Here is an 18426-nt window from a genome sequence, read left to right on the forward strand (position 1 = left end):
GAATTATTATATTCGTCTTGAAGTCTGAGAGTATTTTGCCTGTCTCATACATCTTCCTCACCAGATGGTAGAGTTTTGTCAGAACTGGCTCTCCCAAGGCCGTCAGTAGTTCCAATGGAATGTTGTCTACTCCCGGGGCCTTGTTTAGACTCAGGTCTTTCAGTGCTCTGTCAAACTCTTCACGCAGTATCATATCTCCCTTTTCATCTTCATCTACTTCCTCTTCCATTTCCGTAATATTGTCCTCAAGTACATCGCCCTTGTATAGACCCTCTATATACTCCTTCCACCTTTCCGCTTTCCCCTCTTTGCTTAGAACTGGGTTTCCATCTGAGCTCTTGATATTCATACAAGTGGCTCTCTTTTCTCCAAAGGTCTCTTTAATTTTCCTGTAGGCTGTGTCTATCTTACCCCTAGTGACGTAAGCCTCTACATCCTTACATTTGTCCTCTAGCCATGCCTGCTTAGCCATTTTGCACTTCCTGTCGATCTCATTTTTGAGACGTTTGTATTCCTTTTTGCCTGCTTCATTTACTGCATTTTTATATTTTCTCCTTTCATGAATTAAATTCAATATTTCTTCTGTTACCCAAGGATTTCTACTAGCCCTTGTGTTTTTACCTACTTGATCCTCTGCTGCCTTCACTACTTCATCCCTCAAAGCTACCCATTCTTCTTCTACTGTATTTCTTTCCCCCATTCCTGTCAATTGTTCCCTTATGCTGTCCCTGAAACTCTGTACAACCTCTGGTTTAGTCAGTTTATTCAGGTCCCATCTCCTTAAATTCCCACCTTTTTGCAATTTCTTCAGTTTTAATCTACAGTTCACGACCAATAGATTGTGGTCAGAGTCCACATCTGCCCCTGGAAATGTCCTACAATTTAAAACCTGGTTCCTAAATCTCTGTCTTACCATTATATAATCTATCTGATACCTTTTAGTATCTCCAGGGTTCTTCCATGTATATAACCTTCTTTTATGATTCTTGAACCAAGTGTTTGCTATGATTAAGTTATGATCTGTGCAAAATTCTACCAGGCGGCTTCCTCTTTCATTTCTTAGCCCCAAGCCATATTCACCTACAATGTTTCCTTCTCTCCCATTTCCTACTGTCGAATTCCAGTCACCCATGACTATTAAATTTTCGTCTCCCTTCACTACCATGATAATTTCTTTTATCTCATCATACATTTCTTTTATCTCATCATACATTTCTTCAATTTCTTCATCATCTGCAAAGCTAGTTGGCATATAAACTTTTACTACTGTAGTAGGCATGGGCTTTGTGTCTATCTTGGCCACTATAACGTGTTCACTATGCTGTTTGTAGTAGCTACCCGCACTCCTATTTTTTTATTCATTATTAAACCTACTCCTGCATTACCCCTAGTTGATTTTGTATTTATAACCCTGTATTCACCTGACCAGAAGTCTTGCTCCTCCTGCCACCGAACTTCACTAATTCCCACTATATCTAACTTTAACCTATCCATTTCCCTTTTCAAATTTTCTAACCTACCTGCCCGATTAAGTGATCTGACATTCCACGCTCCGATCCGTAGAATGCCAGTTTTCTTTCTCCTGATAACGACATCCTCCTGAGTAGTCCCCGCCCGGAGATCCGAATGGGAGACTACTTTACCTCTGGTATACTTTACCCAAGAGGATGCCATCGTCATTTAACCATACAGTAAAGCTGCAGAGACATATGCAGGAATAATTTTAAAGGAGGCATATACTACAGCATCACCCGCAAAAAGCCACAAGGAACTTCCGACACTATCTACTATGTCATTTATATATATTGTGAAAAGCAATGGTCCCATAACACTCCTCTGTGGTATGCCAGAGGTTACTTTAATGTCTGTAGATGTCTCTCCATTGAGAACAACATCCTGTGTTCTGTTTGCTAACAACTCTTCAATCCAGCCACACAGCTGGATATCGATGAAGCCATCAGTGAGATGGAGGACAATGCCAAGAAGATGACACATAGGGCTGAGAAGGACCAGATGAAGAAGATGGGAGAGAAGGTGTTAAGGTTGTGGATGAATGAAGATAGGATATCTTGACCCTAGGTCCAGATCATGAAAATATCGATAACAAATCAGAACCAGACAAGGTGTTTGGAGTTTTGGGGTTCTAGGAAGGATTCCTCTAGAAGGTCTGTAAACAGATTGGCATAGAAGGGTGCCAGGCAGGTGCCCATGGCTGTGCTGTGGATTTGCTTAAATACACTGACAAAAAAATATTGCAGTACCAAGAGGGAGTTGTGCAAAACAAATGAAAGTTGGTATGTGTGTTTCTGATGTCTATTAAAATTTCATGCTAGTCACATAAGAGTGCTGGTGGTAGCGCCACTATGAGGATGCAAATGAGGCTTGCTTTTAATACATGCTGTAACGACTATAGTGTTGGTTGAATTTGGGACTAAACATAACGACTTGATATTAGTCAAGATCCACTTTAAGGCAACAAAAATGCCACTATCAGCACCTCACTGAGTTTGAGCAAAGTCATGTAATAGAGCTATGAGAAACTGTATGTTCCTTCTGTGATATTGCAGTAAGACTTGGCAGAAATGTAACCACTATAGATGATCATTGGCAGGGGTGGTCACGAGAAAGTACAGTCACAAGAAGATGGGGGGTCTGGACAGTCACATGACACTACTGAGAGGGAAGACCATCATGTCTGGCGTGAGGCTCTGGCGAATTGTGCTGCATCTGCAGTAGCAATTAGCACACAGTGACACAATGAATTTTTACCAATTGGTTGCTTCAAGGGCAGCTCTGAAACAGATGCCCTGTAGTGTGCCTTCCACTGACCCCAAACCACTGTCATTTGTGACTTCAGTGGTGTCAAGTGGCTCATTGGAGGCCAGGGTCGACGACTGTTGTGTTTTTAAATGAAAGCTGGTTCTACCTCAGTGCCAGTGATGGCTGTGTGTTGGTTAAAAGGAGGCCAGTTGAGGGCCTGCAACCAACCAGTTCATGTGCTAGACACACAGGACCTACATCTGGAGTTATGGACTGGCATATGATTTTGTATGACACCAGGAGCAATCACGGGATTAGTCCACGCATCCTGACTGTAAATTTGTATGTCAATCTAGTGATTCAACCTGTTGTGCTGCCATTCTGGAAAAGCATTACAGGGAGTATTTTTGAACAGGATCAAGCTCGCCCACGTACTGCTGTTGTAATCCCACAAGCTCTACAGAGTGATGAAGTGTTGCATTGGCCTACTCAATCATGAGATCCATATTCAATCAAGCACTATGGGACACCATCAGATGACCTCTCCAGTGTCATCCACAAAGAGCATTAACCGTCCTTCTATTGACTGATCAGTTGCAAGAGGCTCCATCCCACAAAGAGACATTCAGCAGTTGTACAACACAATGCATGCATGTCTGCATGCTCGCATTCAGAATTCTGGCAGGTAAACTGATTATTAATGTACCAGCATTTCACATTTGCATTAGTTTATCTTGTGCTTACATTGACCTGTGAACCTGCAATGTCAATCATTTAAATATGTTACCTAGACCAATGTATTCCTGAAATTTCAATACTCTACAATAATTATTTTTTGGCGTTGTGATTTTTTTTCCTGGCAATGTATCTTCCTCTCAAAGGAGGATGTAATCAGTAAGGTTTAGAAGGAGTGAGGTAGTGGGTTGATGTCAGAAGGACATTGAGAGTGGTAGTGTTGGATGGCAGGCCATTGGCCTGAGGAATGTTGGTGTGTAGGGAGGTGTCATCAACTGTGACAGATAAGGATCCAGGTGCCTATGGAGTGGGGATGGCTGAGAATTGCTAAGTGGAGTGGCTTGTATGTTTGATATGAAAGGCTAAGCTACAGGCAACTGGTTGGAGGTGCTGGTCAACAAGAGTGGCGATCTTCCAATGGGAGCATAGTAACCACCTACAATTGGACATCCAGCATTGTTGGGTTTATAGATTTTAGAAGGCTTGTAAAATATGTGTGTGCGGGGAGGGCGGTTGTTGGAGGGAGGAGGGCGATGGATTCAGGGAACAGATTCTGGGATAGGCGTATAGATTTGAGTAGGAATTGAAGGTTATGTTGTGCTTCTGGGAGGGGATCACTATGGTGCAGATTGTGGGTGGAGGAGTTAGAAAATAGGTGGAACCTTACTTCTGGCAGTCACAGTGCTGCCACAATTTCTGCAGAGCATTTTATTTTGACATGATCGCCTACAAGCAGCCCAGAGGAATGAATGGTCATTACCTGATTATTAATGTACTAGCGTTTCCTAACCATTGTCATCTGGATCCTTCCCCTCCAACACCAGATTTCCTGAAATACAGATAGGAGTTATCAATGCAACACATACTTCAATCATGTAATCCTGCAGACCCAGTCATCGCTAACCCACTGGCACAAAGACAACTAAGGTGCCCATGTCATAACCTTAGAATATCAAGAAGTAAAAGAACTTAAAAGAAATTATACATTAAGTCCAATCAACTGATGGAAAGCGAGCTAAGAACAAGGACTTCCTCATGTAGAAAGGCCCACAAAATATGCTGTGGAGACAGTGGAAGTCCTGAACCAAAGATTAAATGTCATTTGCCACATTTCTATGAAGGATAAGAAGTAAAACGCAGTCGACAACCCCTGCATCCTTCACTATAACACCCTACAAATCAGACGGCAAACATATATGACAACATAAGTAGTTAAAACAAGGACATTCGGTCATGAAATGGTGAACCATCAAAGGTTGGCGACAATGAGCTCAAAGTGGTGGGGGATCACCACTTAACAAATGGCGATGGCTAAAACGACAATACCCAATATGCAACCTAGCTAAAATGATCTCCTCACAGCAAAGGGGCCGAGATGACGTTGGCCAAGCTGCTAGGGGAGGTTTAATTCCCTGGAGCTTGTTGCCATGAAGAGTGCACCAGTGGTGATGCCAAAGTGACACCACCTGCCAACAGACGGCAACATAGAGATCATCCAAAGGGATGGAAGAGCTAGCAGACTGAGGTAGGAGGATTCCAACCTTGTGAGCAGCATCAGCAGCCTGATTTCCCATCAGAGCAATGTGAACAGGAGACTGCATGACCATCACAGTGTCTCCCTCAACAGACATGGTAGCTTTCTTGGACCCATTGCACTAAGGGATGGACTGTGTACAGCACACAGAGATTCTGAAGGGCACTGAGAGAATCAAATATGACTCAATTAAAAAGCCTCTCCAGCTGCATGTATTAGGTAGCCTGATAGAGGGCGAAGAGCTCTGCCGTAAATATTGGGTGGTGTTCCTGAAGCCAGTACCAGAAATGGTCCATGTCAATGACGAAGGCACACTAGACACCACAGTCAGTTTTAGAACCATTACTGTGCACAAATGTGCTGTCACTACGTTGTGTGCGGAGGTTGAGAAACTTACTGCAATAGATCAAATTGGGAGTAGTTTACTTAGGGAGTAAATAAAGTCCAAGATAAACACAGGCCACCCCGCAATGCCAAGGTAGTGAAGGGTTCACACCCACTGAAAAACTGGCAAGGAGTGTGAAGTTAAGCTGCTGGAATGGGAGCTGAAAGCAAACTCTGGGAGGTAACAGAGAAGAGGGACGCACCCCATACTGGCAGTCAAGGGAGTCATCGAAAAAGGAGGTGTAGGATGGGTGGCTAGGCATAGCAGATAAATGGCAAGCGTATCTGTTGAGGAGAACATCACACCGGTATAACAGCAGTTGCCCGGCAGCTTCTGCATAGAGACTCTCAACTGGGCTAGTGTAAAAGGCACCAGTGGCCAAACGGATCCCAAGACGGTGGATTGTATTAAGATGGCATAAAATTGATGGAAGTGCAGATGAATAAATAAAACACCAAGAGTCTAGTTTCGAACAGAAAGGGATTTGTACAAATGGAGGAGGGTGGTATGATCTGCTCCCCCGGAAGTACCACTTAGAACACATAAGACATTAGGAGGCTGGGTACAGCATTCAGCCAGATGAGACACATGGGAGGACCAAGAAAGTTTTCTATCAAGCATGAGTTCAAGGAATTTCATAATTTCAGCAAGTGGAAAAGCAACAAGCCCAAGATGTAAAGATGGTGGAAGAAACAGATTCCACTACCAGAAATTCATACACACTGTTTTGTCAGTGGAAAAGCGAAAGCCATTGTCAATACTCCACGAGTAAAGATGCTCAAGACGTGGCTGAAGATGCTGCTCAAGGATACAAGTATGTGGAGAACTGCAGTACATCACAAAGTCATCGACGAAAAGTGAGCCTGTGATGTCTGGTGGGAGACAGGCCATTATAGGGTTAATGGCTACAGCAAAGAGTACGATGCACAGGACGGAGCCTTGAGGCACCCCAGTCTCCTGGATGAAGATGTCTGACTAGGTTGTATCCACACATATCTTGAATACTTGGTCTTTTAAAGGTTTCTGAAGGAAACAGGGCTGGCGGCATCAAAAGAACCATGTGTATAGAGTACAGAGGATACCAGCCCTTCAGCAGGTGTCATAGTCTTTCTCCAAATCAAAAAACAAAGTCACCATTGGGTAGTTTGGCTGAAAATGGTTAATGACATGAGTTGATAAAGTGATGAGCTGGTCAACAGCAAAATCATGAGCTCGAAATCCACATTGTGCAAGGGTTTGTAGACTGCGAGGTTAGAGTCACCATACCAACCAGCCATTAATCATACATTCTATCATCTTGCAAACACAGCTGATGAGAGAAATGGAGTGGTAGCTAAAAGGAATGAGTTTGTCCTTATTGGGCTTAGATACAGGTATGATAATGACTTCACGTCAGCATTGGGGAAATGTGCCATCTGCCCAAATGTGATTGTGTGTATGAAGGAGGAAGTGCTTGCCCTCAAGAGAAAGGTGCTGCAACATCTGAATGTGAACATTATCTGGCCCTGGGGTGGAAGATCAGGATGAAGTGAGAACATGATCTATTTCCCCCATGGTAAAGACAGAATTGTAGCATTCACTCTTCTGAGGGGAGGAGGGTATCATCTAAGCCTCCTCCACTCGTTTCTGAGGGAGGAAGGTGGGGTGATATTGGGTGGAGCTCAAAATCTCCACAGAATAGCAGCCCAAGGTGTTGGAGATAGCTACCAGGTCCACAATGACATCACCTGCTACAGTCATACTGGAAATCAGGTAATAGACCTTAGTCACAAACAGACGATGGAGGTTGCCCCCCACATGATGGAAGAGGAAGTGGAACTGTTAAAAGAACTAGTTAATGAAATCCAGCTAGCTGTTTTGATATAGCGAAGAATGCAGTGACACTGCACTTGCAACTGTTTACAGCAAATAGAGCTAGCCATCAAAGGATGATGGTTATAAATGCAGAGAACAGGTCTTCGTATGTGACTCACATCACAGTATGCCTCAGTTCTCCTGGGGACCAGTACACAGCATGGTAGAGATGAAGTGCGAGGTATGGAATGTTCTATGATGGTAAGGATAATGTTTGTGAGGAACTATGACTGGTCATCACAACTGGAGAAATGTTTTTTGAAGGTCTCGAGGGAGGACTGAAGGCTCCAGACAGCCTCAGAAAGCTTCCAATTGGCTTTACACATAGGTGGGATAGGAGTCAGCAAACACATAGCGCATGGGAGAGTGTCACTCTAGTACATATCAGAGAGAATGACCCATCCAGGATGACAGGAAAAGTGGGCACTGGAGAACAAGAGGTCCAAATGGGAATAGGTGTGTGTGGAGTCTGAGAGGAATGTCGGTGCTCCATTATTAAGATAGAGAGGTTGAGTTGATTGAGGTCAGCCAAGAGAGCACCTCTCTGACAGGTTCTGGAAGAGCCCCAAATGCGGGTGTGCATTAAAGTCACTGAGCAGAGGTGAGGCAGTTGATCAATAAGCTGGAGGAAGCCTGCCCTGGCAACACCAAATGATGGAGGGACGTATACACTGCAAAGAGCAAAGGTTAAGCAAGGAAGGATAATGTCAACTGCAACAGCTGGCAGCCAAGTGTTCAGTAAGATGGCCTGGCTATGAATATCATCCCAGATTAGCAATATGACTCCCCCATGAGATGGAATGCTGTCTTCTGCAGGAAGGTCAAAGCAGACCAGAAGGAAATATGAGAGGTCCTAGCGATCTCAAGGATGCAGTTTTGTTTCTTGGAGGCAGAGAAAGAGTGGATGCTATGATTCAAAGAGCAGCCATAATTCCTCCTATTTGGATCTAATGCTGTGGACCTTCCGCTGGAGGCTGCATGGTCGCTGTTGCAATTGATACAGCATGGAGGAGGAGGTGGCAATTGTCCTTGCGAGCAACCCTACCACAAATAACTCATTTGGTTTTGTTTCAACAGGACATGTGAATTTGGTTGTAATGTTGCCACTGGTGGCAACACATCCAGTTTGGAATGTGCAGTTAGATTGTAATCACTTCATTATCTACTTTGATCTTCGGTGGAAGCACTGCTTGATCAAACGTGAGAAAAAGAGTGTGTGTAGGCACTAAAGTTGCATCAACCTTTTTCATTACCTGATGGACTGCAGTGATGTCCTGATCAGAGAGGTAAGTTTGGATTTGTCCCTAGGTCAGACATCCAAGCAGTCTAGTGTAAATAACACCATACAAAGAATACAGTATTCAGTGGGCCTCAACATGATTGGGCCTAAAAATCACAATTATACTCCAAATACAAAGTTCCATTACATAAATGGTAGCAATATTTCACAGGACCTGCAATTGCAGCAAAACCTTTTTGAATAATAAACACATTAACAGTAGCAAAGGACTGACCTTCTTCAGTATTTGATACCATGAGGGACTGAGGTGCCACTGGGAGATTCTTTGAATCTTTAGCCTCACTCTGTTTACATTTAGTAGATGTAGACAGAAATGATGATTGGCTCATTGTGAGAAAATCCCCCATGATTGACAGTGCCTTCGATGGTGCTTTCCTTCCAACTGGGGTCCTACCAAGGGGGCCTCACCTGCCTTACATGATTGTTCACACCTCACGTCACACCTCCCAAACTCCTGATAGAGTGACATATTGGCAATTGGGGAAGGTAACAGCTCAGGCAGTCATCCCTCCCTGTGCCTGGCCTGTAGCAGGGGTTACGTGCAAACACTACCTGTTGACCCGGGGCTAGGAATAACACATTACCAGTCAGCTGTTACACGTCAAACATATAGGCCAGCCTTCAGGAGCAAACAGGAAGGAAGAAGAAACAAAGAGGAACCTCAAATGTTGAAGCAGAGGAAGGGCAGGAGATGACGAATGAAGAAAGAAAGAAAAACAGTTGAGGGACTGTTCTGATGTCAGAATACTAAAGCTTCAGAACGAATTCCCAAAACTACCCGGACATATTTCCCAAGGGAGGGCAAAAAGAACAGCTGAAAGATAGACATTCAGCACAGGCGCTGCAAAGGCTTGGGCTGTACCTGACCTCTCAAGATGTTGACAGACCGTTAGGAAAGTTTGAAGAAAATAATATAGCCTATTCACCTTCACACATGTGCTCCATGAAGCTGACTGGAAGGATGTACATTGTGATAGTGATGTTGACTGTAAGGTACCAGAATTTGAGTATTCTGTACAACCATGAAGATGTAGCATTTCCAACCAAACTTAGATCTAAGCAAACTATATGGAAAATGTCTAGTAATAAATTGCTGGTGTCAGGAACACAAACCTCTTGTACAAACAAAAGACTATTCTATGCTTACAAGTTTGTTGTGAAGCCAAGAGAATGTACAACTGGCAGTTTATACTCAATTCAAGTAATAAATCGAAAGCTATATGGAAAGTCATCAGTGAGACGGGTGGTGAAAAGGATATGTTTTATAGGCTATGATGTCTTTGTCGACAAAGCTTTCCAGTCCAGACACGTTTGACACACCTGTACCACCACGTACAATTGCTACTGTTAACCAGCCATTACCATGTGAAAATGTGTCATTCAAATCGATGCTGAAATTCAGTCTGCAACCACATGTTATCTCCATATTATAAGCCCCATGTAAACTCCGCGGCACGGTCCTAGTAATTTTAAGGGCCGTGCTCAGTGCCAAGCACGGCCGCCATCTTGCGTGCGCACTGGCGGCACGCAGCAAACTCTATACGCTGCAGGGGGGGGCTGCGCCCCCCCCCCCCCCCGACCCCCCTGCCAAAAAAAAACTTCCTGCATAACGCGTTCGCCCGGGCTACGCTACAGGTCAATGTGTCACCTCATTCACTTTATTTATGAAAATACAGTGTACAATCTCCAACAAATTTAATGTATTCACAAACTCCTTTTCCTTTACACCAAAGAAATACACTTTCATTTAGATTAATTTTACATCTCTTACGAGTATACAGGACAAAGGGTGATGGAGACATATACGCTGATTTTCCAAAGTCTTTATTAGCATTTTCAGTAACATGATATGTTTTATAGGCTATGATGTCTCTGTCGACAAAGCTTTCCAGTCCAGACACGTTTGACACACCTGTACCACCACATACAATTGCTACTGTTAACCAGCCATTACTATGTGAAAATGTGTCATTCAAATCGATGCTGAAATTCAGTCTGCAACCACATGTTATCTCCATGTTATAAGCCCCATGTAAACTCCGTGGCACGGCCCTAGTAATTTTAAGGGCCGTGCTCACTGCCAAGCGCGGCCGCCATCTTGCGCGCGCACTGGCGGCACGCAGCAAACTCTATACGCTGCAGGGGGGGGCTGCGCCCCCCCCCCCCCCCCCCAGCGACCCCCCCTGCCAAAAAAAAACTTCCTGCATAACGCGTTCGCCCGGGCTACGCTACAGGTCAATGTGTCACCTCATTCACTTTATTTATGAAAATACAGTGTACAATCTCCAACAAATTTAATGTATTCACAAACTCCTTTTCCTTTACACCAAATAAATACACTTTCATTTACATTAATTTTACATCTCTTACGAGTATACAGGACAAAGGGTGATGGAGACATATACGCTGATTTTCCAAAGTCTTTATTAGCATTTTCAGTAACATGATATGTTTTATAGGCTATGATGTCTCTGTCGACAAAGCTTTCCAGTCCAGACACGTTTGACACACCTGTACCACCACATACAATTGCTACTGTTAACCAGCCATTACCATGTGAAAATGTGTCATTCAAATCGATGCTGAAATTCAGTCTGCAACCACAAAACACAGATGGTCCATCTAGCAATGCGTGTGCGGCAACGGATATGATTGTATTCTTCTTCTTGTCGGCGGCGGCTGTTGACATTTCAACGTCTTCTATAGTCTTATATACTGTCTGTCTCGAGCGACGCCTCCACCGCCTTCTATACGGCATCTTGGCAGCGTTCAATGCAGTTGCGTGTGTGACAGCAGCAGCGCGAATGGCACGAAGGCGCTTATCGCTAGCTTATATAACACAAGGCCGCCTAGGCACTGCTTAACTCCGCGGCAGTCCCAATTCTTATCTTATGTAAACAAACTTAGCTCGTTAACACAGCACTCGCCGGCATGTGTTATCTCCATGTTAAACAGCAATGTGGTGTAAAGGGTGATGGAGACATATATGCTGATTTTCCAAAGTCTTTATTACCATTTTCAGTAACATGATATGTTTTATAGGCTACGATGTCTCTGTCGACAAAGCTTTCCAGTCCAGACACGTTTGAGACACCTGTACCACCATGTACAATTGCTACGTACAGGTGTGCCATTGGTAGCAGACAGAGGGGGAGGGGTGTGAGGTGTTCCTTCCCCTGGTAACATTGTGTAGCCACTTGAAATCGGTGGTAGTCATTTCCAAGCAATCCAATGGACTTATGACGATATTGCAGACCAGGTCTGGTAGAGATATGGTGAACCGTAGTATGTGTGCCTATGCCCTGTGATTTTACAGGACACAGTTACTCCGTGGATGCAGTTGTGTGCAAAGCACAGATGCAATGCGGGGGTGTCCTATGTTGTTCTTATGTTTTGTGGGCCACTTGGAGTTTGCCTTCTGTTTCCAATAGGGTATCATTCAACACCACATTGTCCTCATGCAACTTGATTATTTCACACTTGATTGTTACATAATCTTGTTTCATGGTATGGAGATGTAATTTCAAGTTGCAGCAGTAGGACTCCCAGTAATGTTGATGGTCATTTGAGGTGTTAGCACTTAAATTATACACATTGGACATTGTGTACTTTGATGAATGAGCCTTTCCTGCAAGAATAGTATGACTGTTGACAGAGTGTATCAGTCATTCATTTAGTAAATTGGTGGTCAGTGCAGCCTGTGTGAGGAAATCAGCACCTGAAATAGGTTGAGCAATGTTGGTTAATTTGTAAGTCCACTTGCAGTTCTCAAAGAGGCAATTGTCAGCCTCAAACGTATTGTGACCATATGCACATATGACGGACTTGTTAACTGCCATTAAATTGGCCTTAGTGTGGCAGTGTGCTGATCTCTGATCCCATTTGATTAATAACACTAGCCCTGAATAGTGGTTGGTAATGAACAGCCTTTGTGATGTAGTGCATTGTAGTCATTCGGTAGTCAGCAGCTTTGGAGGCATGCCGATAGAAGCATTAGGCTGAGCAGTCATATACTGTCTTTTTGACATAGGGTGCTAACTGTTCTAAAACAGTAGGTGCTGTTAATGGGTGTCAAACTGTTGCACCTGAGCCAAATCATCTCTCGGCATTGAGGTGCAAACATAATTTCTTGCACTTCATTGCCAGTTGACCAAAATGTCTGTGAAACAGTAAACATTTGTCTGAGTGGTCTCATGTCTATGAAACCACTGTGGGCATGTGCAAGGGGCTCGTTTGTGCTCAGCTGTCATGATCAATAGTTGCAACATTTACGACTGCTTAGTTAGCTGCTTGACAGTGGCATGGGGAGTTCACAGGTCCTCGAGAACACTCTGTGACTTTCAGGCAGATGTGGCATGGTAGCGAGGCAGCAGCATGTTGGGCTGGTCACTCTTCCTTCAGAGTGAATGGAAAATATCATGGTGGCCACTGTGGCATATGTTTTGGGCAAGGTGTGTGCTTTATTGGTAACTAATATAATGGTTACCCTTCCTGAGCAATTAAAATTAACCTCATTTTGGTAGCAATTGTTGTTGACAAATGTGTAACAGTAAAGCATCCAAACTGATAATCATTCCATGCAGATGTCTCCAGAATTCAGACAGAATCATGTCATAATGCCTCTCATGGTACAGGACTTGTGTGAGCCTTTGACCCATTGATTTTGTGCAATGTGAAATAAGCACCATCATGAGGGCATTGTAGGCTTGGTGCAGGGAGCATCATAATATAATGTCCAACACTACTGAAGTAACACGTTGATCAAGATTACTGGTCACCAAAGTGAACTATTTAAAAGAGTCACTAATTTGCTGTTACTTGAAAATGCTCTCCATTTACTGCAACTAAGTTTTCAATTGATTAGTTGCAAACAGTGGGGCCTGAATTTGCAAATACAGTGTGGGAGGACTGCGAAAGCTGACGAGTGGATATTTCTGTTGATCTCACATGTGGTACCAGTGAACGCGAAATGACTGGAAATATGTTCACTCTGAATTTGATGTCTCACGACAGTGCTGTAATTATGTGTGAAGCAATGTTATGTGATTGTATCACTGTGTCCAATGTCATGACCAGTGTGTTTGAAACCGTGATGTTCCAAAGTGGATCGGTGTGTGGCACGGAGTCTAGTGGTTGAAAAACGGGAGGCGGGCAATGTAGAATCTGTATCTCATTTTTAATGACCTGGATGGTACCACTGATGGAATGTAGAAGGTTACGTGTGGTATGCCTGATGGTACTTATCTATGCCAACTGCAGCAGATAACCTATCCACGAGAGCAGAATTGCTTCTTTTGGTTCACAAATTATGGAAGAACACTATCTCCTACAAATAAAATACATTCACGGACTAACAGTGTAATACACTGAGGTGTCAAAAGTTATGGGTTGCCTCCTGATATCATGTTGGACGTGCTTTTACCGGAGTAGTGTAGCAACATGACGTGGACTCAATACATTGTTGGAAGACCCCTGCAGAAATATCGTCCCATGCTGCCTCTGTAAGTGTGAATGTTCCTGGTACACAAATTTGTGCATGAACTGACATCTCAATTATGTCCTATAAATGTATGAAAGGATTCATGTTGGGTGATCCTGGTGCCTAAATCATACACTTGAATTGTTCAGAAAGTTATTCAAACCGAGTGCGAACAATTGTGGCCCGGTGACCAGGTACACTGTCATCTATAAAAATTCCAGCATTGTTTCAAACATGAATAGCTGCAAATGGTCTCCAAGTAGCTGAACATAAACATTTCCATTCAATGATTGGTCCAGTTGGACCAGAGGAGCAAGTCCATTCTATGTAAACACAGCCCACACAATTATGGAGCCACCAATAGCTTGCACTGTGCTTGAAATTTGCTACTGTCGAAACACTCTTGACACTGCGGATCTCAGAATACTGAATTCCCTAATGATTTTTGAAGTGGAAAGTCCCGCACATCTAGCAGCAACTACCATTCCATGTTCAAAGTCTGTTAATTCGCCTCATATGGCTATAATCAGGTTGGAAACATTTCACATGAATCACTCAAATACAAATGACTGGTATGCTAATGCATTGTCCTTTTATACACTGTATACATGAGATTACCACCATGTGCACATTGCTATTCTATGACTGTTTTGCACCTCAGTGTAAACCACACTTTATTGTGCACAGATACAAAAGACACATGTGTACACATTGGCAAACAAACCAGAACAGGAAGCATCAAAGAACATGAGAAATTAGAGAGACACTGCACTTGTCACATATCAATTAGTTGATTACATCACTCCCACAACCGCATTTTGTCAATTCCCAATGTAAAAGTAGTTATCAAAATTATTCACGGAACCATTGACTGCATGTGAATGATTTGGTGTAGACAGAAATAAATGAATACCTTATCCCCATTCAGTATTTCAATTTTGTGGGCAAATAATGTAGAATAAGTGATAAAGTCTGCTCTGATATGACACTTGTGGCAAAATTACTACATGGACTAGAGAATGTTTACAAGACTTGGCAATGTCAACACAGCACTAGGACTACTACCTACAAAGTTCTGTGACTATAATGAAATGGAATTAGATTACATTAGATTTAGTTTTTGTGCCAGAGACCCAAAAATGAGATGATTCTCACGGGTGTGAAACAAGTCAGAAAGTGTAACATAAAAAAAAACATAAAACATCTGAATATAATAATCACTACCCTGATCAATTATCAGCAGACTGTCAAAATAGGTAAATGCATTTCAGCAAACTAGAACACCTAATATTTAAAGAATTAATACTCTGTCAGGATGAAACACAGCTATGCACTTTTAATAAATTTATCATTCATAAAATACCTAATCTTGTCAGTTGTGACCTATTGGTGCAAGCTAAAATTTTTCCTGAAGATGGTCTAACAGTCGCTGTTAAGATATTTATTTGTAGAGTAGAAGGAGTTGCCTACCAGAAAGTCTTTCAAACTCTGTTTAAACTGTGCTTTATCTGAAGCCAAGTTTTTAAAGGTTGCTGGTGATTTATTGAAAATGTGTGTTCCTCAATATTGGACCCCTTTCTGATCCAAGGTAAGTGATTTTAGGTTTTTATGTGGATTGTTCTTATTCCTAGTACTGATACTATGTATTGAGCAATTGGTTGGAAATGGAGATATATTACTTGCAACAAATTACATTAAGAATAAATATACTGAGAAGCAATGGTTAGGATACAAAGTTCCTTGAACAGGTTTCTACATGATTTTCTTGAATTTACACAACAAATGAGTCTTGTTATATGCTTTTGCTTGCTAAAAACTTTTGCTCGGCTTCGTCAGTTACTCCCGAATATGATCCCATATGACATTACAGAAAGAAAATAAGAAAAGTATGCAAGTTATTATTATATTTACTACACCTGACATCATTCTGACTGCAAATCCCATCCCAACTCAATTTATTATCGAGTTATAATCCCAGAAATTTAACACTGTCAACCTCTTTGATCTACATGTCTTCATGTGCTATACACATGCTAGAAGGAAATCTCTTACAGGGTCTGGTGTGTCTTTACAAAGTTTAATGTCAGTGAATTAGTTTTAAATCATTTATTAATGTCAGTGAAAACTTGATTAGCAGCCATTTCTAAATCTGTACTTGACTTCCTACTTATTGCAATGTCTGTACCATCTGCAACAAAACAAACTTAGCATCTGGCAATGTAATGGGCAAGAAGTCATTAATGCACACAAGAAAAAGCAACAGACCCAAGATGGAACCTCCAGGAACACTACACGTAATTAATTCCCAGTCAGATGAAGACTGACTGCTTAATGCTCGGGTATTTCACAATGACACCCTTTGTTTCCTGTTAGTTAAATAAGACTCAAACCATTTCGCAGCACTACTGTTGACACCATAATATTCTAATTTACTTAAGAGAATGCTGTGATTCATACAGTAAAAGGCTTTCGAGCGGTCACAGAAAATGCCACTAACCTCTAATTTGTTATCTAGTTCATTAAGTACATTCTCACTATGCATGTAAATAGCTTTCTCTCTATCAGAAAGTTTTTAGAAACCCAAACTATGACTAGGACAGTATATTATTTGCAGTCATATACTTAAGGAGACACTTGAATACAACCTTTTCAAATATTTTTGGAAAAGTTGGCGAAAGTGAAATTAGGTGAAAGTTTGATGGAATCTCTGTATCCCCCTTCTTGTAAAGAGGCTTAACTTCAGCATATTTTAGCTAGTCTGCAAATGTTCTGATGATAAGAGATTGATTACACAAATAGCTTCAGACAGAAGTCACCTTGCATGAGTACTCTTTGATTAACTTTGTTTATATAATTTACCATAACCACTAGAATGTTAAGGATTTTATAATGAATGCTACTTCTTTGGGAGATGTGTCATTCCATTTCACTGCAGTTATTTGTAAAGACTGGTCTCAGATACTCCACTGCAGTGTTTACTGAACCTGAAAAGCCCAAGCAGTCAGTAATAGAAACAAAGTACTTGTTTAAGAGGTTTGCAACATTACATGCATTTGTCACCAAAGTCTCATATATTTTTAGAGCTATCTGTTCCTCTTCCTTTTTGGCCCTACCTGTCCCTGTGTGCACAAACAAGGCAAAAAACACAAGATTATTGTTTCGCATGTATAACTTGCTCTACTCTGTATCTGCTCCACAGGATGATTTGCCCTGCAAAAAGTTTTAAGTTTGTTTATTTACCTGGCAGCTGCAGTTAAATGTTTTGCAGTACCATAGTGAATTCACAAGTAAGATATCTTCTTTGATACAACAAATATGTACACAACTAAACATATCTTTAACTGTAGGCCCACTTCCCACTCTCTTCACTTGCATGTATCAGCCTGAATGCCTTACACCTCGTATATATGGCGTGTGACGAGGGCCTCCCATCGGGGAGACCATTCGCCTGGTGCAAGTCTTTTGATTTCACTGCCACTTTGGTGACTTGCGCGTCGATGGGGATGAAATGATGATGACTAGGACTACACAACACCCAATCCCTGAGCGGAGAAAATCTTCGACCCAGCCGGGAATTGAACCCGGGCCCTTAGGATTGACAGTCCGTCGCGCTGACCACTCAGCTACTGGTGGCTAACCCATACATGTAATAAACCTTAATGCATCAACATATACACATAAACAAGTCATTACAAGCAAGTGGCACGCAGAATTGTCATTATCCTGAACAAGTGACTCAAAACATGTTGTACAATTATTTATCATTTCTTTCAGGTCACATGGAAACTTGAATACAGACACTCAGTTTTAACACCTATGGTTTAATATACAGCACTTTTAAACTGCACGTATGCTAGACATTGTCTACAATCTAAACCCATAGGATGTACTCCCCCAGATGATGAGAGAGAGAGAGAGAGAGAGAGAATTTTAATTCTTCACTAGTAAAGTTAATAACAATGCTACCCTTGGTGTAATCAGTGCATGTTTCAGCAAGTGGAAGGCAAGGTTGGTCATAACATTAGCAGATCAACAGTAAGCTCAATTATAAATTAGAAATTCAACTTTTCTTCAGATGAGGGCAGTCTAAGGGATCACTGTAATTTTTGCCAGATTTACTACTAGTCATACTTTGAATTCTTTCTCTATCATGTCAGAAAATGTAGCTGAGACAACTAAACATTACAAAGAGGTTATAAATCATATTCTAAATACATACTCGTAGTGGACTATGTGGTAATCTATATGACTGTGAACTTTACCCAAATATATTATTATTCCATTACTAGAAATTTAAAGCCCCATAATGAAATTTAATTCACAATTTCTATTGACTGTTTTGATGAGATGAAATTTTCTTTCTAGATTAGATTAAGTTT

This window comes from Schistocerca serialis, chromosome 3 (genome assembly GCF_023864345.2).
Source record: "Schistocerca serialis cubense isolate TAMUIC-IGC-003099 chromosome 3, iqSchSeri2.2, whole genome shotgun sequence".
Taxonomy (NCBI): domain Eukaryota; kingdom Metazoa; phylum Arthropoda; class Insecta; order Orthoptera; family Acrididae; genus Schistocerca; species Schistocerca serialis.